We start from the raw sequence: 25826 nt of genomic DNA on the forward strand, positions 1-25826 counted from the left end.
TTGCAGCTCAACAGTAAAAAGACAAATAATCAAATATTAAAATGAGCAGAGGGTTTAAATAGACATTTTTTAAAGATATACAAATGTCCATTAAAAACATAAAAAGATACTCAATGTCATCAGTTCTTAGAAAAATCCGAATCAAAACCACAGTGACATGTCACTACACAAACACTAGGATGGCTATAATAAAATAGGTAATGCAAGTGTTGGCAAAGATGTGGAGAAATTAAAACCCTTATACATTGCTGGTGGGAATGTAAAATGGTTCAGGTCCTTTGCAAAACTGTTTGGCATTACTCAAAAAGTTAAACATAGAGTTAGCATGTGACCTAAGTATAACCTGACTATAACCTAAGATAATTGAAAATATATGTTCCCATTAAAACATACATGTTTTCATAACAGCATTATTCATAATAGCTAAAAAGTGGGGAAAAATCAAATGTCTAAAATCTGATGAATGGATAAACAAAAATAATGGATAAAATATGTGGTATATCCATATAATGAAATATCATTAGGCAATAAAGAGAAATGAAGTACTTATACATTATACAACATGAATGAACCTTGAAAACATTGTGTTAAGTGAAAGAAGACACAAAATCCATCAATTGCATAATTCCATTTTTATGAAAACTACATGGTTGAGCCTGTGGTAGTCTACAATAAACTGAACAAAGCAATACTCACCATTTAATTTGACTGTCAGGCCCCTGCATAAAAATGGATGAAACCTTGGAAATTAAATGGTTATATAATAGACACCACAATCCCTATAGTCTTTAGGTCTATAATAGAAGCACTGATCTCCACCATTGCCCCTAGGATGTGATAATTTTGTTTTTTTAATTTAATATCTTAGGGAGCAGGACAAAGGAGCTTTAGAAGTTTCCACTTGGCCTTGGTCTTCTTCACTATGATAACTCTTATTCCATAGATCAAGAATTCAGTGTAGGTGTTATCCAACTGCAAAGAATAGCAATCCCTATTATATGCTCAGCGACTAGGGAAATAATAACCAGGTGGTTCCACCCATGGACCCAACAGCCACTGTAAACTTGACTTCAGGCAGGACTCCATGTAGTACTTGGCCCCCATCACTCCCTACTTTCACAAGGGGATAATAATAAGATTGAGTTCCCTAGTGTGACTATCAACTCAAATTCTGTGTGCAATATTTCTCAAAATGTCCAGGTATTGCCCTTTGCCCAATTTAAAGACACTGAAGTAAGTGATGATGGGCCTTTTGGGGGATGAACTAGGGGCAGTCATTATATTATATACTTGCTCTGGGGTTACAGGTTTCTCCTCCTAGGCATCTCCTCTTCTGTTAATAGATTCTGCATTTAAAAATCAGCTCAGCTCCAGAAACTGAACAAGGAATTATGACTGTTTATTGAAGTGACTGCCCTCAACCTCCTGTTCTTCCACTCTTACCACCTTCTGGTTGTAGATATTAAGCAGCACGCTTGTTGGCTGCCCATCTATTTTGCTCATATAAACACCATCCTCTAGTAACCATCTCTCCAAGTTTTCTTGACTGCCCCTCTGATCTTTCTGGTTTTCACAGTAACTGTGACCTTCTGGTTTCTGGATGTAAGCAGTGCCCCCTGGTGTCTATTACTTTGATGCCTCATAATCCACCTGGACATTAGAGCCCAGGCCTGGGAGCCCTTCTCCTGTTGTGAGCCCTGGCCCACAGAGAAGGCCCACCTGTACTTCTCAGTGATGCTGGTGCCTCTCTCACCAGCACATTCCTCGTGGCCTTGGTGATGGGACCGAATCATCTGGTGGGTCTGCTGGCCTAATACGATATACCCATTCCATTATATCATCACCCTGAGACTCTTTATTCTTGTCTCTACCATACCAGGGAAATTCAGGAATGTCCACTTCCCTCGGCATAGACTTTGATTTTTCCACACTTAATAGCATCTTGGGGAATGCTTTGCCTGTGATGGTTGATTCAAAGATGTAACATCTGGAGCTCTCAGTCAACTATGGCCCCTGCATCAGGTCCGTTTGGAGGAGATCTGAGTAGCCCACTTCCATGGCTGCCATAGTGTGGGTATTAATACTTTGAATTGATGAAAGAGTAAGCTAGAATATCATTTTGCCTCCTTTTGCCTCCTTGCCTCCATTATTCCTTTGCCTCCTTCTCCTGGGCACTATAATTCCCTGCCTCACTGAAGTTAGTGGAGCCGTATGACTCCGCTTTGGTTAATAGAATGTATACCTTTTCTATGCCTGGTCCTTTCCATTTCTATGCAGTCCTCCATTCTCTGTCTACTCCTGACACAAATTTAAAGGTCATGTGTTGAAGAAGCACCACAAGATGGAGAGAGAGGCTGGGCCTCTGAATCACCACTTTGAGGAGAGATGCCAAACTGCAATGGACTGTGATGTAGGCAAGCAATAAATATTGACTGGATAAAGATTCTGACATTTTGGAGCTGCTTATTTCAATAATTAGCCTGCCTTTTTGATCCAGCGATTAGCTTACTTTCTTGATAGGAATCATTTAAAACAAGCAATTTTCTTTTAAAGTTCTGTTTTGATTACTGAGCTAGAATCATGTGAGAATATGTGTTGGAATGATTGAATGCAGAGAAGGTGGAATGCAGAAACTAAATGACTCCTTATTCTTACCTATCTTATCTTTTAAATAGTGATATTCTGTAAAACACAACCCAGCTCAATTAAATAATCACGTTAGAGTTCTAAATAACTAACGTAATACCTTTTAATTTTTTATACAAATTCATTAAGATTAACTTGCAAAAATGTTTATTTATTAATATTCTCCAGAAATGTTTTCCCAAATACTAAGTGACTACAATTTCTAAATAACATCTAGGTTATCCTTGTTCGAACCATCTCTGAACCAAAATAGCATTTTAATAGCATTTCTTGTTTTCTCCAATTAGTGAAAGAAGTCTTTACCTGGTCCCTTCACAATGACTGGTTAAAATTGTGTGTAATGTTGCAGGACTGTGAACTTTATCTCTAAGCTGTCTTAGTTTTTAATATGCAATGGTCAAATTATTTTTATGTGATTTTGAATCTAAGAAGCAAGTGCCAAATCACATGTGAAGACATGAAATGAATTGCAATCATCTGAAATCTATTATAGGTTGGTGCAAAAATAATTGCTATTTAAAAGGTTAAAAATGATTGCAAAAACCGCAAATACTTTTGCACCAACCTAATAATTCACCTACCTGTGAAACCAGGATCATAATACTTTGCAAGTTGTCAGAATGGTGTCGTAAAAAGTACAAAATCTGTTAGGTTATTCAATGTTTTAAAATTCTTGCCTCTCACCTATCATCTTAAAGACACAATGTCTGTTAATTCTAGGAATATTTCAGTGGTTCCACTCTTAGCAATTTCCTCCAATAATGACACGTAAGTTTACTAACCAATTACTGTTTTAAGTTTTCTGCATGTCTTTAATTTCTGCATGTCTTTAATTTATTGTTTAATTTATAAATGCCAGGCACTTTGCTAACACTGGAGAATCCTAAAGTAAAACAGACTGGAAAAACATTGCTTTTTAACAACTAGAGAGACCAACCACAAACAAATAAAGGGAGAAAAGAAAAAAAAAATACAAAAATATCAAATGATAACTGCTTTGCAAAGAATTAAAATTGGGTGGTGAAAGGAAGTGACAGTGGATATTGAGGCTATATTTACTATGTGGCCCAGGGACAGACTTTCTGAAGGAGGCATTAAAGCTACAATCTGAATAACTACACTGAGGCAGCCATATGAAATAATTCATGGAGAACTGTGTTCCAGATGGACAGAGAAGCTGGTGCAAGCGCTCTAAAGCAGAAACAAACTTGGAGAACTTGAAGAAGAGACAGAAGACCATCATGGCTAGAGCACAGATACAAAGGAAATAGAGGCAGATGAAGTAGAAAATGGGCTTTTATATAGAGGCTGAATTTTATTCTAGGTAACCTGAGGAAACATTGGAGAGTTTTTAATCAGAATAGTGGTATAAAATGATTTATATTTTCAATTCGAAGGAATATTTTGTTGGGGCTCTTAAACATGGGATGAGTTTTAGATACTGGAACTACAAAAAAACCGAAATACTAACAAAATCGTTAGAAAATAAAGGAATAACTTTCAACCTAAAAAACCTAAAACAGTACTTATTTATTGAGATATATGACTAGAATAAGTAATAACAGTCTATAACTTTGGCAAATATCTAAACTATCATTAGTGTATAATCAGCTCCCATTTTCCACATAAGAGAATTAGCCTACTGTGGATAAAGGAACTTACTCAAGGTCTCAGTATAAGTACAGAGAAGTAAAGGCCATGTGTTTTTCACCTGTCTTCTCAGATCTAACCACAACAGGAAACCTCCTGTGCTTCATAAGAATTAAGAATGTCAATTGTTAAAAGAAAGAGGAGGAGGAGGAAAAGAAAATTTTATTAATTGACTCAAAATGGAAGTTAAAACTACATTAGTTTTTGTGTTAATTCCACTTTCAACCAGTACCAAAGACTTCTCTAGCTGCCTTCATTTCCTTATTTTCCATTTATCTTCTTCCAAATTTGATATGATATAGTTTTTAACAGAAACATTATATATTATTATAGGAGAAAAGAAATAGAAAAGGAAAAGAGAGGAAAGTGGAAATGAAGATAGAAATATGAACTAAAGACAGGGAAAGGTGGCAAACTGTAGAAATTAGGAGCCCGACTTTATCTTACCTGTTGGCTAATTGTTTTGAGGGATGCATGAGATTATGCAAACAAAACATTTAGAGGTAAATGGAAAATGTTCTTCAAACCATTTTAGGTACAGAACCAAGAAGTAAATATAATCACTATAATGTAAAGCAACATAGAGCCAACGACGTAGATATATATCAACGTTAACATGGCAGATTGACTACAGACATTTATACCGCCCCCCCCCCAACAAACTTCAAAATGACAGTAAAGAAAATTTTAAAAGAAAGTGGACAAAACAATGGAAAACATATTAAACAAGAAATTTCAACAAAATTTTAGAGGACAGAGGAAAGTCAGAAAACGGTGCAAATTAAGAAAGCTTCAGAAATACCATTGCAAATAAGCTGGTTTGAACCGTAGAAGGCTCAGGACTTAGAGATATCAAATGTACTGATGTTGGAAAAGGGTCAGGGCTGAAAAGAGGCACTAAAACCTGTGAAAAAATGGTTGAACTTCTTTTTTTTTTTTTTCCTTCAACTCTAGTGGACTACTTAGCCATACCACCAACATCTGTTTCCCCAAAGTCTAGAGTTTTAGCAGATGGTGGGAGGGCAGAATAGGATTTAAAACAATAAGAGGAGTGAGTGTAATTGAACAACAGGACTCTCGCCTTCTTCCTACCCATGCCACTAGAACAAGAACCCTGGCCACAGACACCATCCTGAAGCAAGAGACTAGTGATTTTACTCATTGGAAAAACTGAACAGGACCAGATTAAAAACAAATGAAAGCCATAGGTACACTTTTCTGGGGAGACCTCAGTGAAAAGAAATTGATTTTCACTACAGAATTGACCACTTTTGACAAGTAACATCCCCAAGTTCGAAGCTTGCTATTTGTTTCCTTGTATTTAAGTATGAACAGGGAGACATGGACAACCCGAGATGTGACCAAAACCTCCACATACAAGACAAAATAAAAAAGACACAAAAATTAAAAGAATCAAGAACAGACCAAGACAATGTAGGAAACAAAAGAAGCGTACAATTAATATCCTGAGATAACACAAGATATTATGTCCATTTAAAAAAGACAGGTGATGGAAGGAGAACTGACTTTGGGTGATGAACACACAATAGGATTTATAGATGATGTAATACAGAATTGTACACCTGAAATCTATGTAATTTTACTAGCAATTTTCACCCCAATAAACTTTTTTTTTTAAAAAAGACAGATGTTGTTTAATTTTTTTAAAAAAAATCAGAGAACAAGAAAGAGCTTTTGAAAATTTTCATAGTATATCTAAATTTTAAAATTGATGTCTAAAAATCAAGAACACTTTCAAGAAAGTAAAACAAGAGCTCAAATAGATGGAAATAAGGAAAGAAAAGATAAGCAAATAAGAGGACTATTTTAGGAGGTTCAATATTCAACCAACAGGAAATCCTAAAAAAAAAAAAAAAAAAAAAAAATGAACAAACAAAAACGGAGGGGAAGATATATTTTCCTAAAAATCATATAAGAGCATATAAAACAATTTCCTAAAACATAAAGACATTAGACTCCATATTGAAAAGTCCCACTAAGCATTAGCACAATGTATTGAGAACATTCCTAATTAAAAAATATCACTGTGAAATTTATTTTTTTATAACACCAAAATAGAAAAGTTTAAACACACATGCATACACACACACACACACACACACACACACACACACACACACAATAGTCAAATATGAAGAATTTAGGAATCAGAATGGCACTAAACTTGAACTAAAAAGCTGGAAGTTAAAAGACAATAGAGTAATGTGTTCTTAATTTGGAGGGGAAATTATTTTCAAGTTAGAATTTAACAAATTAGAATCAGTCAAGTAGGAGTGTTGAATCAAGATACTTTCTGAAATGTAAAATACACTTTTAACTATTAAGAATCCTATCTTAGGATCTACACTGTAAAAGGGGTATAAAACAAAATGAAAGAGCCAATTATTCCACAAAAAGAACATCCAACGCGCTTCCATGTGGAAAAGAACTTCTTGGATAATAGCAATGCAACAAATGTTGAAAAGAATAACAGATTTAACAGAAGAGACAGCTGTACATGAAAGGGCTTTGAGGGTAGTTGGCAATTACTAACTCCTGAACAAAGAAACTATCGTTTAAAAGGCAAATGTGAGGAAAAAGTGCTATAAATGACAGCATAGTGTCAATTGACAAAATTGGAATATGAACTGCATTTTAGAGAAATGAAAATGTATGTTCACACAAAAACCTATATACAAATATTCATAGCTGCTTTATCTTGAATAGTCCCAAACTGGAACCCAAATGCTCTTTAACAGATGAATAGATAAACTATGGCACATCCATACAATAGAAAGCTATTCAACAATAAAAAGAGCAAAGTATAGACACTGCAACCCGGATGGACCTCAAGAGCATTATACTAAGAGAAAACAACAATCCCCAAAGACTACATATTGTATGATTCCACTTATACAACTGTCTTGAAATGACAAACTACGGAAATAGAGACCAGATTAGTGGTCACGAAGCATTAGGATTGTGGCAGAGTGTGGGTATGAGGGCTAACACAGAGAGGCTTGGGGGGTTGGTGGAACACGTCTGTTTCCTGATTGTGGTGGTGGTTACACAAATCGAGAAATGTGATAAAATTTCATAAAATGATACACCCAAAAATACATGTAAAAGCTACTGAAATCCAAATTAAGGTCTGTAGTTAATAGCATTACACCACTGTCGATTTACTGGCTTGGATCACTGTATTAGAAGTAAGAGTTAAGTAAGATGCTTTATCATCGGGTGAAGCTGAGGGACTAGAACATGAGAACTCTCTACGTTATTTTTGAAATCGTATATAGGAAACTAAAATTATTTCAAAATAAAAAGTTTAAAAAATATAAAAATACTCCCCTCAAGGACTATTTCCAGTGATTTTGATTCAGTCAGTCTGAAGCAGAACTCAGGAATCAGGAGTTTGGCAAGCTCTCCAAGTGGTTCTCATGCATCGTCCTCTCATAGAATGCATGATGTCCTTAAGAGGTCCTTTGGCCATGAAGACAACAGCTTCTTATAATGTCTCTTATTGCAAATTGCAAACTGAAGGCATCATGCCAAAGCACAAATAAAGCTACAAGGGTCCAAAAGAGTGTACATTGCATCCCAGTGGCATGGCTTGATTCCCAGATGGCATCTAGACTAAGATTAGATGGCTTCAGTTTTTTTAAGCAGCACTCCATAAGCACTATTTCTTACATTTAAATATTTTATAAAATGTTTTATGTTGCCAATTAAGGGCAGATGAACATGATTTGATATTATACCAACTGGAGGAGAAGGGTGACATCCTTTTGGTGACATCCTTTTAAGAATATTACAGAAGATTTCTATTTGAAGAATAGACCTCCCACCTTCAAATGGAGGTGGGCTGAAGGACAACCTCTGAAAAGGACCAAGGTTTTACTAGAAAACATACATAGAATTTAATGAATAATTGAGGTCTGAGGCATTATCTTTTCATTACAAGTAGTCTAAAATGTGGTTTATCTTAATGAATATCAATTGCATTCAATCAAGAAGGTCTATAATGTGGAAAAGGCTAAACATTCCTATATTGCTTAGGTAACATCAACTTTTACCATATGAAAATTTTACTATCATGGATTGAATAAATAAGTCTAAATATTTTCTCCCAGTTATTTTATTTAGTATTAGTTTTTTAATATGAAAATTAGATGTTAAATATTAGTAATAATCTCTTAGAATTCTATCTAAGTGTGTTTTTAGCCTCTATGTCAGTTATTATGTTAGATATTGAGATTCAAAGAGGAATAGTATATAGTTTCTTTCCTCAAAAAGCCAGTGTCTGTTGGAGTGAGAAAAAAATTAAACCAACAACTATGGTATATTAATTGATTATGGTATTGGAGGTTCTTGATTAGAATCTTGACAGAGTAGAATTTAGCTAGACGAAGAAAAGATGGGCATACGTTGAAGGGAGAGGGAACTGTTTATGTGAATGTATGGAAGAATTTAATGTGATATTGTGTTTGGGTAATAAGGACTATATCTGAGGTAAATGATGCATTATGGTGTAGGTTTACTAGTGGCAGGGAAATGACTGGAAGCCATGTCATGGTGAGGACCTTTGTCATGATAGTCTGGCCTGCAAGGCCACCCAGAAAGTATTTGAGCATTTTGAAAAGAGCATCCAAGCAGTAGTGATGTCATAGACTGGAGTATGATTAAACTGAAGGCAAAGAGAAAAATAAAGTGACTGAATCAAGGAAATGGTTTGGGGGTACAGGAAAATTATCTATTAGGATTATTTCCATTGTCATCACAATTTGTATTGGTCTTTGCACATTGGAAAGCCACTTCTGTGTGAAAGCAGCTGAAATTAATTAATCAAAATCTCAAAGGTTGGTCACATTTCACCTATAATCAAACAATCTGTATACAGTAATTTGAAGAAAATAAAAAGAATACATGTGTAGCCAAGTCTCTGTTAAAAGAAAAACAAATGTTCTTTGGGTTGAAAATACCATCTGGATCATTTTAGCTTACCAGGCACCAAACACAGCACTGAAAAATCCTAAAGTCTGAAATACATAAACCAAAAAAAAAAATCTTAAAAGAGATTTCAAATCTTTAAAAAATTCCCTCCTGTAAAGCAGGTTGGTATTTTCAACACTGCACCTGGATTTTCTTACATTAAAATGTTGTGTTACTTCCTAGAAGGGATATTATGAGGATTAACAAGATCATGTTTTCAAGCTCTTTGAGTTCCTCAAAGAGTGAAGCTCGGTAAGGACAAGGCGTAACATTCACTTTTCATTGCACAGCCATCTGAATTCGGGTTATGTGTGATACCACAGCGAGGAGACCCAACTCCCTTTCAAAGTCTTACTGCCTTCATGAAGTAGAGAAATGAAATTCAACAGGGCATTAGCATTGGTCATGTTTGAATTATTGAGCAAGAACTGTGATAAATACCTGCATCCATGATACTTCTAGCTCTCCTGACAGGCCCTTAGTTGTACAGAAAAAGATTTTTACCTAAGTCAGGATTTTCTCACTGATTATTTAGATTGAGGGGGTGTGAAGTATTATTGCAGATAAAAACAAATGTAGATCAAAAAGGTAACTTTTTAAAATGTGGTCAAATCAAATTTATTTATTTTAATTAATTCAGGCAGTAAACAATATGTATTCAATAATCTTTGATGCTAGGCATTCTCAGAAATTATAAAAAGCAGTGAATTCAATCAAATAATGACTCATTTGTTGCTTTCATGAAACTTAAATTTTAGCCTGATGATGAAAATATTATAGAGACAAATTGGTACATACACAAGCAATGGAAATATAACCTGGTGTTACTAGTAATACGTATTGTCCATGAGGTCTGTGTCAGAGGCTATTAAAAGTGAAGATCTGCCCTTTTTTCACTTCTATTCATTTATTCAAACAACATTTATGATTATTACCTGACATACGTCCTCTTGTAAATAGGCTAATATGGCCTGCATTATAATCCCTTCGTTTATTCAAACATTTATTGAGATACAGACACTAGGGCAAATACAAAATAAAATAAGCTCCATTCAATGTCCTTAAGGTTATTTTTCAACAGTGGTGGAATCAGATATGTAGACATATAATAAATGCATATTACATATAAGGTAGAATAGTAATTAAAATATATAAATCACATAATGAATCCTAAATGTTTCATTTAATCAGGAGTTCTCAAACCAAGATGCATTTTAGAATCACCTAAAGAGTTTTTTAAAAATACAATGCACAGCCCCTTTCTCCCACCAATTCTGACGTAATTGGGCTAACATGGAAAACTATAAAGTTGTTACTTCTTTTTCAAATATTATTTTCCTCTCATTCTAATGTATATCCAGGGTTGAGGCGACCCCACTCCCATGCCTAATGGTTTTCTTAAAAGAAGAGACAGGTGAAATATTGTGTTGAAATTGAGGTGGCTCCCGAAAAATTCTATAGAAAACAAGAGTAATGCCCTAGGAAAGCTGTTACCAAAATTGAATGCAATATGGTAAATGTATTCTAACAGTTCAGAGGAAGATAGAAGATCCATTCATAATATCTACATAATATTCACTCAAACCATGAACCATAATATCTACATAATATTCACTCCAATCTGGGACTAGGTAAAACTGCAAAGTATGTGAATATTTATTCTTTGGTTCTCCATCTCCAAATTCTTTCAATTACCCAAGCTCATAAGTAACCAAAGTCTCTAAGGAAAGGTTCTGCCATATGTTATATTTGGAGTAACAGTGATCATGTATAAAATGTGACACTCAAGGGACTATATTTAAAAACAAACTGAAATTCCAGGCATCACTGAGAACAGTGAAGGTTCTCATGGCATAATCAGACCTTCCTAACCATTGAAATACCAGGAAACAATAGTCTACATTGGTAGCGTATTCTGTCAGGAACTACAATTCTGTAACTTGGGGTCCTTACTCAGTTTTCCATAGCAATAAACAAAAACAATAAACAAAAAAATGACAATACAAGGGTATCTCTATTTAAGAGTTTTTCAAGAAGTTCAACTTCCAAGTTCTAATGTGAGCATTAGATTTACCATGTCACACAGCTATGATGAGACTATAAGGCAGATAAAAGGTGATCTTTCATTGAGCCAAGCAAAGGGAGTCTTAACAGAAATAAAACCTCAAGCCCAAATGCAGTATATTGAAATTCTCAATCATGAGCTATCCAAAAAAGTCTCAGACCAAAGTTTACAGCCTTGTAAAAATGTTTCCTCAGTAGCATCACACCTCTGTGTAATATTTTTAAGCATGCCTAGCAAGCTTGATTCAGCACAGTTGGAGAAAAAGAATCATATGAATGAATAGGTAAGTTTCTTCGTAAGTGGATTTAAAATATGCCCACACTCTCACCTCCCTTTACTACTCCTTTTGAATTTTACTGTCTCCCATTCCAAGTCATGGCTCTGTTTTAAGTCTCTAATTGATAAACATAAATATGTCTTTAGAATATGCAAATAAATTATAGACCTAGAATTGTCATCAAAACCCATAACAGCATTTTTCTAATTTAAATTGGCTGTGCACCTATAACTTATTGACAAGATATTATCTTGATGTTTGGGTATTTGAACATAATATAGGATTTGTATAAACATGTATGAATACAATTTAAGGTAGTATTCTTTACAGCTAACCTAAATGAGTAGTGAAAAGAAGTCTTTTAGCTACAACCTTTATTCATAGAAGAGATAACAAAGACATGCTTTTCATTTTTGGTTTTCCAAAAATGACAAGGTAGATGATTGTATGTTTGTTGTTGGATTGTATCATTGTTCATGGTGTTGGCACCCAAGAGGTATTTATTTTTTATTCCTAATCTATTGCTATAAACCTCTCAATTTTTTGCCTCACTCATACAGCCCATACTTAATAGTAGGGAAGTATCACCACCAAACAAAATAGTGGGAGGCTGGAAGTCCATTGGCAAAGCAGTTATGGGCAGAGAAATCTCCAGGTAATTCAAAGCCTCTTTGTGAACTGTTCCACTAGGTGAGCTGAAATATCATCTGTCGTATTTAGCAGAAGTGGCAAATCCTTGAAAATGCTCAAAGAATAGCAGTAATGAGTGAGACACAGAGCAACCAGATATATGGGGTCTCATTTTTGTTAGACCAGGTGTAAACTCTAGATGGTATCTGGCAGCAAGAAAAGGCAATCTATACTTTCCCCAAAACATGGCAAGGACACTTGGCTCACTTTAGTGTTTTCGATTTCTCTGTTATACAAAGACAGAGGTTGCCATCAATAGTGGCATCTCTTGAAACAAGGACAGAATCAATACCTCTCTGAGCAGAAGTCAATGTCAATATGACAACCCAACCCCCTTCTCAAGATGGCAGAAGTGTTTTCTCAAGCTGCTGCTGCTGAAATCCATTTTGCCTAATTTTCAGAAACAGAACATGATGGTTTTGTTTCCCTGACAATTTTAAATGTGCTACCCTTCATCCTACATATGTCCCCTAATCTGTGTCCAAGCAGCAGTCCAACCCCTCAAATTAATCTCTGCATCTAACATGCAATCACAGAGAAGGCTAAGACAGGTGTTCCAGTTATCACTGCTGTATGCTCTATTTAAGATTACAAAGATAAGAAAAGCTGCATGTCTTAGTCCATTCTGGCTGCTATAACAATATGCCACAGACTGGGTGGCTTACGAACAATATACATTCATTTCTTACAGTGCGGTCAACTAGAAGTCCAAGATTAGGGTGCCAGCATGGTCAGGTGAGCATCCTTTTCTGGGTCCCAAACTTCTCATTGTATCTTTACATGGTGGAAGGGGTGAGGGATCTCTGTCTGGCCTCTTTTATAAGAACATTAATCCCATTCGTGACAGCTCCACCCTCGAGACTTAATCACTTCTCAAAGGCCCCACCTCCTAATGCCAACATCTTTGGGGGTTAGGATGTCAACATATGAATTTTGAAGAGACACAAACATTCAGACTGTAGCACCATGGCTTCTTATAGGTTTGGGGTTTCCATGGCTTTAGCAATAGAAAATGTGTGTCTAATCCTTTATAAAATAACATTTATAAGATATTTTGTATTGCAGGGTTTTTTTTAAGTGTTTTATTTTGTTTTGTTTTTTCAATGCTGACAAACAATATTGCCTAGAATAAATATGTAGTGTATGTATATAAAAGAAATGGACTGGAAATCAAGTATATCAGCGTCATGGCAGAAGTTGTCTTTGGAAAGAGAGAGCATGGAATGGAATGGCAGGGAGTGGTCATAGGAGACTGACTAAATTTGTAGTTTTGTTTCTTTGAAAAACAATGGGGTAAACGTCACTAGTGGTATGTTTTTTATACTGTGTGTTGTGAAGGGTGTTTTTTATGTTGTTCTTTCATCTTTTCTGTATTTCAAGATCTCAAAAAATTAAGGAAACAAGACTGTTAGCTAATCACATGGCCATTGTGCATTCTCTTTTTGAAGGAAATGATTGTAACTAGAACACCCATCCTCTTTGTCCAATTAGCAGTTTTCATCAAAGAAATTTTCACTGGGCATTAATCAAGTCAAGATCACAACTTTAATGGCACTGGTCACCCTGCTTTTGAATAAAACATTAATATTCACATTCATGTGTAAATGCCCCTATATATCGGATTAATTAGAAGTAAGAACAGCCTTAATATATGCAGAACACCATTCATGTGCTCTAAAAAGCAAATGAAGAAGTTGGAATGAGCATATTATGAGTTACATGTGTCTGTCTTTTATGAAAATGAAGAAAAATTCCCTCTAGAAGAACCCAGTTATTTGGCTGTTTTCATATTTTATAAGGTGTAGCGAAAAGCACTTTACCTGGCAAAACATCAGTAAATACAAGAACGAGTATATGCACTTATAGTAAGTAGTAACAGTTATATTACATATATGCATCACATATAGCAACTACATATGTATAGCACTTCTTTGAGTACTGTGTTGTTTATAAGAACTTGCAAAAAAAAAAATCCCCAAATTATTGATGACTGTTTACTTTCAGCCCATGAATCATTTCCTGAACATATTTTACAGTTGTGATTCAGCTGGGCTTTTCATTTATTAATTTATTTATTTTTTGTTTCCTTTTTTAAAAATCACCATTTCTGTTTTCGGATTCTCCACAGGTTTGGCTTATCTCACGGGGTAACACAAGACACATCTGTTGATTTCTCTCAAAATGACAACAGCAACAATAGTGTGGTTACAAAATAAAAGCTGGGGAGGGAGTCTTTTCAAAACACAACTGGGAAAATAACCCAGAATAAGAGAAATGAGATAACCAGCAGATGCTCCAGAATATGGAAGTCATCTGTAAGTGTTTAGTGGGATGGAGAATGCTGAAATAGTTCTCCATTTGCCAGACGCCTGAAATAGAGACAGATGAGCTATTCCTCTGAACTTCAACAACAGCGCCAGCTGAAAAAGCAGAGCCTTTCTGCCAAGGGTCACTTGTTGAAACTGTTGCCTGTAAATCAGCATTCTCCTTTCTGACTAATAGTACCCAGAAAATACAACCTAAAGGTTCATCTGTGTAACTTACCTTGGGCACAAAGACCATCATCGTTGGTTGCTGAAGGTCTATGGGGGTGGGGACAAATTGTTTACATGTCTTGAACAAAAGTAGCTTTTTATGAAACCCACATGTTGTACACACTGTTTCTTACCTTTCCTTGATGAGTAAGAAATGTTCCCAAATGAAATAACCCACATTTCAACTGCATTGGTAAATAGTGGTAAGGATATTTAGGTCTGGAAATAGTTATGAAAAGGCCATTTATGTATTTTTTTCCTCGCTAAAATAATTGCTGCTGCATTACACTGTGTCTTCTAACCTCCTTTAATAGAAAGGAATGTCTTTGTGGGAAATGTACTATCTGGAATCCTTTTCCTTGTATTGTTTAGATCATGAGTCTGGTTTTTTTTTTGCACTTGTTCCCAGGTTGTCTGAAACATTTGAAAACAACAGTGGGTAGTCAGACCTGCTCATGCTGGCCTTACAGTTTGCCATCATATAAATGTCAATTTTGCTTTCTTTTATGGAGCTAAGCAGAGATAAATCCAAGTAGCATAGTAAGAGGTCTCTAGATTTTGTAGTTCCCTCCATTTCTGTGTGTGGCCTGACCAATCAACCCAGAGCATCTCTGTTCCTCACTATCCTCTTTACTCAATTACTCTTTTTGTTTAACATACCCAGGTCTGCCAAGAGGCTAGGGGTATCTCTTGTGGGTTTAGGATATATTCTAGACCATTGGTAATCCTAAGACCAGCAGCATCACCTGGGAACTTATTAGAAATACAGATCTTGCCATCTCAACTTCTGAATCAGCAACTCTAGAGTTGAGGTCCAGTAATTTGTGTTTTAACAAGCCCCTCAGGTCATTCTGATGCACATTAAATTTTGACCATCACCTTCAGAAATCTTGACCAAATATCCCCAGGGAATTTCCCAATTGTGAGAGCCTGAATATTTTTAGATACCCTTTTTGCATCTAAACTATGGTAGCCTCAAGGTATTGAAAGAATCCCTTCTAAATTAAAGCTGGTGTCAGTTTTTGGAATGGGTAGTGGTGAATTAATTTGCATTAAGAATTTGTCCTAGATTAGCAAAACATATCAGCTATGCTGTAGCCACAATGCCTTCTAAAAATTACACTCCTTTGATTTTCCTCTCCACTAATGTATAACAAAAGGGAGATTTAAAAGCCTTGCAGAAAAAAATGCCAGCTGTGTAGAAGACAGACACTGCAGTTGGTTGATGAATGGATGTTAGCTACCAGTTGAGGGGTTCTTATTGGTGGTTAAAAACAACTGGTTTATTATCTTCCTTAATAGCCTTGATGTACTACTCAATTGAGTGAGACTTTGTAGGATTATTTTTAGGTTACATTCCAAAAGAATGGACAGTCAAAATATGCAAACGAGGAACTGTAAAATCAGTGTTTTGTGACACTTATTCTAAAAGCTAGTGACACTACAAACATAAAGGAATATCAAAAGAGATTTTGTGAAGTGGTGAAGTTTATAAATCATCTTGAAATAAATATACTGAACTTACGTTAAGAAAATAAATGTCTACTTTTTTGTTGTGCTTCTCAAAGTTGTTGTTAAAACCCATTAGGAATATTTCCTCAATGTCATTTACACATAATCATCACAAGCCCCTCTCTACATTCTCATGTAGAAATTACAGTCTTTTCTTTCTTCCTTCACTCAGCCTGTAGTCCAGGTAACTGACCTTTCTACACCTCCTTTGTAACCTCTATTACTGAGATCAGAGAAAGGTTGCTTCCCATGGGACAGACTAGAGTGAAGACAGGCTTGAGGAAAGGCCTAGTGCCAAAGAAGTGGTCAACTGTCAAAATCTACAAGCAGTCACTTTGCTTTCAAAATGGGAACAAGATTTGTTCTTTCTTCAATACACTTCATCATAAAGTATTGTTGGAAATATATTTCAAAATGAAAATGCTATTTCATTCCTATATTTCTTATTTTTTAAGGGTTGAGAAGACCAAATTGTTACCTGGCACTAGCTGGCATGCTAGCTGAGTTCTAGAGTCGGTAGTCCAAAGGTAGGTTCAGCCCAACACATGGCACAGAACTATAGACTCCAGCTGTTTCTACCAGCTGTTTCAGGTCACAGGCCCAACAATCCCTGAAGCTTTCTTAGCAGGACCCAGCAAGTAGCCAAAAGAATTTCCAGCCTTTCATGATGATTGGGATACAACATACACTGTTTCAACACTGAAATGATGCCCTTAATTATTAAGCATATGTTTGAATGCCTGCTATGTGCAGAGGTATGTTGAATGCTATGAAAAAGTATAAAAGACAGAAAAAGTGTCCATCCAGAAATGATTTGCAACTCGGCTGAAAGAACAAATCAATAGGCATGAAATGACAGGGTGCTACAACTGAGTGCGGTCACTTCAAGTCATAGTGTGACGATCCATTGCTTTGCACTCAGCTCTACTTTCTCCACACCTCAACTCTTTGAAAGTGCAAAAGGGCAGATTACCCCGGCAACCATGTTGAGCATGCTGCTGAGAACATTATCTGTAGGTCTTGGAGACATTAATAAAATATGGACAAGTGCAACAGGGATTTTAAAAAATAGGGACTGCCTCATGGTCCAATTATTTTTGACAAAATCATCTATGGCATACTCTGAGCTCAGAAATGCTGGCCTTGTTGCAAATATGGAGACATTCCATCTAATGAATAATCTGAATAGTTACAGTGGGAGGAAAATTCACAGGGAATAATCCATACCCTTCTCTCCTAATTTAGAGGTAAATCAGGTATCAGAGAAATTCTGCCTCTAAACAGTGTAAAGGTATTTAGCATTCTAGTTTTGGTGGCTTGTTAAAATGATATGTTGGGGAAGGAAGAAATTGGCTTCTACCCTTCTAGGTTCTTTCAGTCTGTCTAATACTAAAAACTGTATAAGAGAGATTAACAAGAGAAAATAACCAAATTAAATTATATACCTACTTACAAGAACCCAATGTACATTAGAGAGTTAGAGATCCTACATACATGAGAATTTCAGAGATATAAAGGCAAAATGAGGTGTATGTAACATTCTGAGCTAAGGAATGAGGTAAGATGCCCTGAGGCTTCAGAGGGGAGGAGGGTAATTTGCAGGATGATAAGACAAGCAGATGTTCAGTAATTAGAAGTTTGCCTTGCCCTATAAATAGGTCATAAAAAGTTATTAAGATAACTCTTACTATGGGCAAGGACCAAATTTAAATTCCTTAAGGAAGATATCAAAGTTTCTCTTGAGCCTGCAGGGTCTCTATTGCCTTCAGATCAAAATAATCCACATGCCAAAGTAGCACATCTTGGGGAGGCCTCTTATGAACCCCCTCAGATATCTTTTCTCCTCACCTCTTTAAATAGATCCAAAATTAAGGCCATTTATATATATATATAAAATTAAGGGCATTTATATATAAATTTATATATATGTATATATTTACATATATAAATGCCCTTAATTTTGTATCTATTTAAAGAGGTGAGGAGAAAATATATATACACACACGCACACACACATATACATATACATACGTATATATACATATACATATACATATACATATACATATACATATACATATACATATATATATATATATATATATATATATATATATATATATATGGGGTGTGTGTGTTTATAGTACACACACATAGTATTTGGTTGCATTTTTGCAACTAAAATTACTTTTGTGAAATGAACGTTCCTCCGTGAGACATTACATCCCCTAACAATATACTATGGCATTTCCAGAATATAACATTATGTTCTGAATTTAGAGCTCTGTGAACAAATTCACACCCAAAGAATAGCTAGCAAAGTGCCTGGCTTGCTTCCAGTTTCACTCTCTTCGTTGTTTTGCAGTAATGAAGAGCAATTTTGTGGTTGAAAATGAAAATGTTTTTTCCCCAACTGTAACCAGCTTTTTTGAACTGACAGAAATGACTTGAATTCTGTGTCTTCAGATTTTGAAGTCTTCTTCCCCAAAACAATTTCTGCCCAAGAGGACACTCTCTGAAAATTTTAATACAACTCAAGTGCTAGTCTACACTTTCGCATTTGATCTTACTTTGCTTTCCTGCATATGTAACCTCTTGCTAAAATATCATACATTCTCTTTTATCCCAAGGTTTCCCAAGAAGAAATGTACTATCTCAGGATGTGACTTTGGGACATTTCAGGATGCATAGGTAAGAATTAAGATTAATCAGGTCTTTAAGTCAAAATGCCTGTGGGGCCAAGCTCAGCACAGAGTGGTTCCCACACAGCATAAACTACAGACAGTTCATCCCAGTTCAAAATCGAGAACCATGATTAGTGACAAAGTTTTTCTTTTGCTTCTTTTACATATTTTATTTTTGCTGAATAGACACACACACACACACACACACACACCCAAGAGCAATCCACTCTCAAATTAAATTTTTTTTAACACATTATATAACCACTTTGACTAATTTTGCATTAAGTATTTACAGAGCAAGAAGGTATGTAAAAAAATGGAACTAAATAAATTTTGGAGAATTATCTACTAGAATTTTATTGGTGATGAACTGAACAGTTTTACTTTGGTATTATAAGCAACATCATATAAACGAAAATTAACAACAGATAAAAGTTATTGAATGAAATTTTTTTTTGGTAACATGTGAAAATGGAGGAGTGAATGGGTTAAGGTAAGAGTTCTATGAAAAATGATATACATGTGAACTTAAATTAGTGAGAATTAATTATTTAATCTCTAGTGTTATAAAATTATTAACATTATTTCAGCGTTAGCAATTACAGGTGGAGTTAAATATATATTTTAAATTCAATTCAATTTAACAGAATTCAAAATTTATTTTGCAAAATAGCTCATTTTATTGAGTTATAAAATATAGTATCATATTTTAAATGATTTTAAACTTCAGATATTTTGAAAAATTAAAGATCAATCTATAGATTTTCAAAATTTAGAAGAACAAAGCTAACAACAAACTTGTCCCTTTTACCATCTCCCTTTTCTTTACATTCTTCTCTCTGCTGGTTTTCTCCCTCTCCAGGCTTAAATGTTTTTTTTAGGGAGAAGATTCATTATGGATTTTTATTTCTAATTTCATACACTTCTTTGGTGTCTTCAGATACTTGAAGGGATGTCTTAAAAATTTCAGAGCAAAAACAATTTATATTGCTTCCCCAGTACTCAAAATTAATTATTATCATTCAGTACTGTTAGAAATTAAGACATCAATGGCATTGTTAAGAATTCAAAGAGATTTAAATCATTTATATTTCCTCCTATTAAAAAGTGTATAACTATTAGTGAAATAACTTAAGGAACTGAGTTTGAGTTATTTTAAAATATGCTGAAAAATTGCAATTGAATCTATTGTGTTTTTTTCCATTTATTTTATTTTATTTGTTTAAATTTATTGGGTGACAATTGTTAGTAAAATTACATAGATTTCAGGTGTACAGTTCTGTTGGTTTTTTAAACGTAAGAAAGAGCTCACCTGGGCCTCTTGAGTCTCACCTCTGTTGGCACATACACCATAGGAGCAATACATGCAACCTACAGAACTTGGCAAACTCTTACCAAGTAGAATAAAGCAGAAGCTTAAAGGGAAATAATGCCTATGAATTTTCTTGCTCTTTATATTATGAAAAGCTCAGCTGTAATAGGTCCCTCTGCAGTAAGACCAGCTGCAAGCAGAGTATGGAAAGAAACGTTGTATGTCAATCATCTTTCTCCTTGCTTTTCTTAAAATCTCAGAAAACGCTAGAAATGTGAAGCTAGGAAGGATGTTAAAGATCATATAATTGAACTGCATTGTTTAAAAAATTACAGGAATAAGATCTGCATAAATTAACTGAGTTACCCAAGGCTGCATAAGTAAGCTGTAAGAAACAGGAATCTCCTAGCTCTTCCACTGTTTCATCTTCTAGAAATAGTGCAGGGCACTTGCCAGCATAGAGCCAAAGGCACAGTCAGATGTATCATTTAATGGGAACTGGAGCTTTCAGATGTTTCAAGTCTACTTCCTGACTATCTCTGCTCTCCCCAGTGGGCAGAAATAGCAAAAAGAGAAGGCACACAAGTCTATTTCTATGGTCAAAGTTTTTAACTTCCAATTAAAATGATGGTTTTCTTCTCTAGCTTAAAAGTAAAAAATGTAAATAGATTGCTGTTGACTTAAAAGTAATGGAAAATACCACTTTGCTTCTCTCAGTATCTGAACTTCATACACAATTCTTCGAGCCCCAGAGATACATTACCAGTGCCTAAATATGTTAGTCCATAAAGACCCACAGCTTCAGAGCAAGATGTTAGGTAGACAGAACCCAAAGAAGGAACCTTTCGTCATTTGTTGCATACCTTGTGTCACTGATGATTATATTTACTCTAAAATCAAGAATAAAATAATAATAACTAATAATAATAATAATGTGTACCTACCCTGTGTTCAATTTCTATTTTGGACAGAAGATGCAATGGTGAGTAAGAAACAGACCTTCCTTTCAGAGAGTTTACCGTTGAGCATGTGAGATATGATGGTATGCACACAAATTACTGTAATTCAAGACAGGTCAGTTCCATGAAAAAAGTACAAAACTGTAAAGGGATTTGAAGGATATCGCTTTCTAGGAGACATGAAAAGCATTGTGAAATAAGTGGCATTTGAGATATATTAACTTGGAAGTTTCCATAGGTCTGGGACTGGCAGGGAAGATGGCAATGGTCTAGGGCTGATATGGCCTCAAAACCACCTGAGACCCTCTCATGTGTTCTTTCTCCCTTTCCCACCTCTGTGCCTTTGTTCATGATGTTTATTCATCAGAGTAAACTACCCCTACTCCTCTGCCCCCACACCTCCTCCATTGTTTGTAGAGCCCATCAGAAGGATATCAAGGGCTGACCAGCTCCAGAAATGCAAATAACTACTTACCAAAGGTTGCACCCTGTCTCTGGCTTTGGTGGACCCCCGAAGAAGCATCACAAAGTGCTGTACACAGAGTCGCTGAACAATATTCATTCACTCATTGATTTCATAAATGTTTACTGAGGACCTACCAAGTATGAGACACAGTGTTAGGAGATCAAGGATATAGTAATAGACAAACTTAATGTGGTCCTTGTGTCCATGGAATTTATAGATATTTAAATAAGCCCTTGCAACAATGGGATGGGTGTTATGACAGTAGAAGCACAGGATGCCATGATAATGCAAGGGCAGGGCGCCTGCCCAGATTAGGAGGGTTCACGCAAGTTTTCTGAAAGAAGGCAAACTGATTCTTCAAGGATGATTAGGAGTTAACAGGTGCCATGGTGCAGGGGAAAGGTGGAACTGCCACCACACTAGGGGGCATGTGTTTTTATAGTAAGGAACATTTCGGGGCAGTAACAATTTGGAGCATCAGGCAGAATGATTGCTGCCTAACACTTGCAAGTGAAAAGCTCACAATTACAGTGGGACTGTGAGTTTATTAACCAAAGGTCAAAATCAGGGGAAAGAGAGCTGAAGCTTTCCTAGGGTCAGTGAAAGGAAGGCCTGCCATTGAAATGGAGGGCACGGGATTTATTCAATAAAGGGGACAGAGCCTGAGATAAAGGATGGGGAGTTTGCAGCCTTTTGAAGAGCTCCCATCACTAATTATGACTGGAGAGCAATCCATCAGAAGTCGGGACAGATAAAACTTCAAATGAACAGGACTTGTTTTCATGCAAATATTTCTTGAAATGCAAAGTAAGGAGGAAAAAAAATAAGAAAACGCAGCATGAAAGGCAGGAGAGTTTCCTATTCAGCAGCAAGTTCTTTAAACTAAAAAAGAAAAAAACCTGCAAAAAGGGTGGGAAAAAAATCTCTTTACAGCAGGTTGCAAAGTAGATGGTATTCATCCACAACTCTCTAAATTCCATCTTTTAAAACATGACTCTAAATTCGGTCTTTTAAAACATTATTCTCCCAAATAGAATAGACCTTATGAATGTCTTCACTCTATAATTTCAACAGAACAGGCACCTAGAGCCTGCCAAAGCAAAGGAAATATTCTTTAAATAATGGAATGAGTGCTCTGTGAAAAAACTGCATGAGGCCTCCTGCTTAGGGGTTTAGAAAAGAAGCAAAGTAGATTAAAGATAGTGTACTTGACTCCAAAAATGGCGCTGTGAAACTGAATATTACTTCATTGTGGGCTGTAGGAAATGTGTTTTGTTCTGTTCTGTTTAATTCTGAGGTTAAAAGCAGTAGTCAAACCATGACAGCAAGGAGCTTTCTGCTGTTATATTACAGCTCACTTATTTCCCTCCAAATATTAAACAATGCCAAAAAGACTTTCAGTTATTTGGAATGAGATCCATTTTCATTTTACTCTTGTCCTTTTTTGGTTGTGAGATGACAGTTTAATATTCCAGGCTCCAAAAGAGAGTTTGGCAAATGGATTTAAAAGAGAAAAAAAAAGTTAAACACTGTAGGGAACAAAAAAGGTGTGCCATTAATTTTCCACAAGAAACTGTATAACTGGTGCTAAAGATGACTAGGTTCATCATTTATTTACCTCATATAGTTCTTGGAATTTTCCAGGACACCATAGTACATATGTAATTTTATTAAAGTTAGTTAACCCTTGTATAACTGTATAAAAGTCGATACATTCTGTTCTATTTCGGTATCTATTAAAAAATTGTCTGGAATTAAGTGTAGGATAATTATTTAATTATCTGGAATTAAGTGTAGGATAATGTGATTAAAAACACAAGTTCAAAATTAGATTTGAGTTTGAATCTCGCTCATGACTCAGATACTGTGTTATCTTGGGAACTTTAGTTAACCTCTCTCCAGTTTTCTCATCGTTAAAAATGATGATGTTAATAATTCCAAATGCATCGTGCTTTTCTGAGGATTAAGTAACATAAACAATTTTAAAGAATTGATACATATTAAGCTTTCAGTAAATAGGAACTATTGTTATTATTGTCATTAAATGAAGATTTTAAAAAGTTTCCTTTGCTGGGGTCACCTTTTTGTTCACACATATTTTTCTAGGTATTTCTATACTTTATGTCATTGCAAATAGATGCCAATCCAAATATGTAGATAACATTATAACTAGCTCAAAGAATGAAATACATTTTAACTCAAATGATGTCCTGTTGAATACACCTAACCTACTGAAGAGCTGGAAATTCTTAATTCTCCCATCATGATACTTATGAATGCCTCAAAAAATGCAACGTACAGATTATGTAGAGTGACAGATGGGTACTGGACTTATCCAGGGACCACTTCATAGACTGTGCAGAGGCCTGACTACTGTGCTGTATACCTGAAGCTGATGTAGAAAAATATTGAACATCAACTATAATAAAATATATACCAGGCATGCCAAAAAAGCGTACACAAGTGGACACGTTGGTCAATAGCAGTAGTTTCCCCGTAATCAGAAGTGTCTGGACGCTGATGGTAACCACTTTGAACACCTTTTGTAATTGCAGAAGTCAACATGACTTGTGTTCATCTTTTGTTATCGGTATATATTGAGTATTACAATTTTAATAGTTTATTTTTTTTTCCTTTCTTAAAAGGTGTATACAATTTTTTGGCACCCTCCCTATATAGTCACGAGTTGTAAAGTACAGCATAGGGAAGATAGTCAATGGTATAGTAACAGCTACAGATGATGTCAGAGGGGTAGTAGATTGGGGGAGGGGTATTATCACTTTGTGAAGCGTGTAAATTTTTAATCCTTATGTTGTTTTGTACACCTGAAACTAATATAAAAATTTTTTTTTAAAATTTTAAAGGGAAAAAAAAAAGAAAATCCCAGTCAGTATACATAGTTTTGTTCATAAAATCCTTTCAAGTAATTCTCATATACAGTTCAAGTTGGAAACCATTAAGTTACTCTACAGGGGAAAATAAGTCTATCTATAAAAGGAACTCTCAACCTTATTTTTGACCTCTTTGGCAGTGTGGTGAAGTCTATGGACACCTCAGAATAATGTTCTAAATGAAAAAAATTAATCACTTAAAATTATGAAGGACATCAATTATACTGAAATAAAGTTATCAAAATATTTAAAAAAAAACAAAACCCTCATTTGTCCAATTGTCTTGTTTAACACCAAACATGGTAGGGAAAGCAGTCTGTTAGTGACTAATTAACTTCAAGGCTTTGTTACAACTTCTAGTAAAAAACAAACAAACAAACAAACAAACAAACAAAACAAAAAAACTGTAGCCGGGAGAAATTCCAGTTTTGAAAATGGTACCTTCTGTTGGTTTGTGTTTTACTTAAGAAAATGTTCAGTAGATCTTGAAATACCTTCTAGGTATAATAGCCTTGGAAAATGCCTCTAAGACAAACTTCTCATGACTGTTTTATTCAGAAACAATGTGGGACATCTAATATATATGCCAGGTCCTTGGATAGCCCTGGGCTGTAATAAGGATTGAAACCTTGCTCCTGACTCTTAGAGCTCACTGTCAAAGTGGGGGGAACTAGAATTAACAGGTGTTGCTAATATAGTGTATGTGAGAAGTTCTAAAATGGAGAAAATACAGGATACTACAAGAATACATTTGCATTGGATTCTGACAAAATGTTGAATAATGGCTGGGCTTTAATCAACCAATCAATGCACATTAATTGAGAACTAGTGTTAGTGGCAAGAGGTGTTTTCACAGTCAGAAAGTGATATAGAAAAACATCCCCCAGGATTTCTACTGGGCTTTCTCCCAAGCCACATGAAGTAAACAATCCAAACAAAAATAGCAGTCTTTCTAAGCAAATGTGGCTTCAGGCTGAGGTCCCTAGCACCTTCACTTTTCTACCAGTTGTCATCTTTAAATCCTTTCCTGTAGAAATCGAATACAGCCATAATGTTGGGACTGAAAATGAAAATAGAATTTAACTCAGAGCATCAGCCCCCAAAGACTTTTGGTTATCATTTTACTTGCAGAGAGTAGTTCAGTCCTA

At 35.3% G+C, this 25826-nt stretch overlaps 1 long non-coding RNA gene across 1 annotated transcript in view; it reads left to right on the forward strand.

Moving 5' to 3' along the window:
• LOC141570402 (uncharacterized) overlaps nt 1-25826 on the forward strand; it is a 458083-nt gene that overhangs the window by 293445 nt on the left and 138812 nt on the right. The window contains exon 3 of the long non-coding RNA XR_012494406.2: nt 18997-19057. This is a non-coding gene — a long non-coding RNA (uncharacterized LOC141570402). The remainder of the gene's footprint in view (nt 1-18996; nt 19058-25826) is intronic.

The sequence above is a fragment of the Rhinolophus sinicus genome, chromosome 3 (assembly GCF_057876585.1).
Source record: "Rhinolophus sinicus isolate RSI-liver-muscle chromosome 3, RSI-T2T, whole genome shotgun sequence".
NCBI classification, from domain to species: Eukaryota; Metazoa; Chordata; class Mammalia; order Chiroptera; family Rhinolophidae; genus Rhinolophus; species Rhinolophus sinicus.